The sequence below is a fragment of the Arachis duranensis genome, chromosome 7 (genome assembly GCF_000817695.3).
Source record: "Arachis duranensis cultivar V14167 chromosome 7, aradu.V14167.gnm2.J7QH, whole genome shotgun sequence".
NCBI lineage: Eukaryota > Viridiplantae > Streptophyta > Magnoliopsida > Fabales > Fabaceae > Arachis > Arachis duranensis.
Genome location: NC_029778.3, coordinates 34,395,192 through 34,397,635, shown reverse-complemented (window position 1 = coordinate 34,397,635; position 2,444 = coordinate 34,395,192).

The window sequence follows — 2,444 nt, the reverse complement described above, 5'->3', positions numbered from 1 at the left end:
TTTTGTTGGTTTAGAGTCTTTTAGTTGAGTCTAGTTCATATTTTAAGTTTGGTGTCAATTGCATGCTTTTGTTTTTCTTTTAATTTTCAATTTTGCATGTTCTTAGCCCCTTTTTGATTCATAAAAATTCTAAGTTTGGTGTCCTCTTTGTGTTTTTCCCTTAAAAATTTTCGAAAATTTAGTGTTTGATTTTCTAAAAATTTTAAGTTTGGTGTCTTTTTGTGTTTTTCTCTTTCCTCTTTTCAAAAATCAAATCTTTTTCATAAAAAATTTTCAATCATATCTTTTTAATTGCTGTTTTCAAAATCTTTTTGATCAACTAATTGATTCAGTTCTCAATTTGCTTTGATCCTATTTTCTTTTTGATTTTCGAATTTTCACTTTAATTTTCTTTTGTTTTATTTTATTTTTTTTCGTTTAATTCAAAAAAAAAAAAAACAAAATATATCTATTTGCAATCCATTATGGATCTAAGTGGGATTGATCAGCTAATTCAAAAAAAAAAAAACAACAACAAAATATATCTATATGCAACCCATTATGGATCTAAGTGGGATTGATCAGTCCAAAAGGACTCTGGGGTCATATGCTAACCCCATTACAGCTGTATATGGGAGTAGCATATGTACACCTCCCATCAAAGCAAGCAGCTTTGAGCTAAATCCTCAACTCATTATCATAGTGCAGCAAAATTGCCAGTATTCTGGTCTTCCACAAGAAGAACCTACTGAGTTTCTGGCACAGTTCTTACAGATTGCTGACACAGTACATGATAAAGAGGTGGATCAGGATGTCTACGACATTTTCTACTATGGGCTTACAGAAAAAGCTCAGATGTCTTTAGACCACTCAGCTGGTGGATCTATACACATGAGGAAGACAATTGAAGAAGCTCAAGAGCTTATAGACACTGTTGCTAGAAACCAATATTTGTACTCTAGCAATGAGTTCTCTCCAAAAGAGGAGGTCATGGCAGTAGTCACTGACCTTAGTCCTCAAGAACAGATAACTGAGCTTAATCAGCAATTGCTCCTGATGACAGAACAGTTAGCAGAATTTAAAGAGGTGCTCTATGAAACTAAAGTTGCTAACAAGAGCATAGAACTGCAGTTGAATCAAGCAAAACAGCAATTATCTAAACAGATAACAGAGGAATGTCAAGCAGTTTAATTGAGGAGTGGGAAGACCCTGCATAACACTGCTCAAAAGAGTAGAAAGCCAAACAAGGAACTATTGACAGAGGACAACCAAACCACTGTTCAAAATCCCTTTTAGGACAGTAAGAGCCCAGAGAGGAATGTTATTGGCGTTCAAACGCCAGAAAGGGAAGGAAAGCTGGCGTTAAACGCCCATTCCTTGCCCAGTTCTGGCGTTCAAACGCCAGAAAAGGGGGAAAAGTTGGCGTTAAACGCCCAATTTCCACCCAATCCTGGCGTTCAGACGCCTAGGGAAAGTCAGACACCTGAGAGTGCTGACAGTAATCCCTCTAACAAGGCTTCTTCAACCACTTCTGTAAGGAATAAACCTGCAGCATCTAAAGTTGAAGAATATAAAGCCAAAATGCCTTATCCTCAAAAACTCCGCCAAGCGGAGCAGGATAAGCAATTTGCCCGCTTTGCAGACTATCTAAGGACTCTTGAAATAAAGATTCCTTTTGCAGAGGCACTTGAGCAAATACCTTCTTATGCTAAGTTCATGAAAGAAATCTTAAGTCATAAGAAGGATTGGAGAGAAACTGAAAAAGTGTTTCTCACTGAAGAATGCAGTGTAGTCATTCTAAAAAGCTTACCAGAAAAGCTTCAAGATCCAGGAAGCTTTATGATACCATGCACATTAGAAGGTTCTTGCACCAAGACAGCCCTATGTGATCTTGGAGCAAGTATCAATCTAATACCTGCATCCACTATTAGAAAGCTTGGGTTGACTGGAGAAGTCAAACCAACCCGGATATGCCTCCAACTTGCTGATGGCTCCATTAAATATCCATCAGGCATAATAGAGGATATGATTGCCAAGGTTGGGCCGTTCGCCTTTCCAACTGACTTTGTGGTGCTGGAAATGGAGGAGCACAAGAGTGCAACTCTCATTCTAGGAAGACCCTTCCTAGCAACTGGACGAACTCTCATTGATGTACAAAAAGGGGAAGTCACCTTAAGAGTCAATGAGGATGAGTTCAAGTTGAATGCTGTAAAAGCCATGCAGCATCCAGACACACCAAATGACTGCATGGGCGCTGACATTATTGACTCTCTGGTAGAAGAGATCAATATGGCTGAAAGCCTAGAATCAGAGCTTGAGGACATCTTCAAAGATGCTCAACCTGATCAAGAAGAACCAGAGGGAGCAAAGGAATTTTCGAAATTTCCTCAGGAGGAGGATAAGCCTCCCAAACCTGAACTCAAACCACTACCACCATCCCTGAAATATGCATTTCTGGGAGGGGG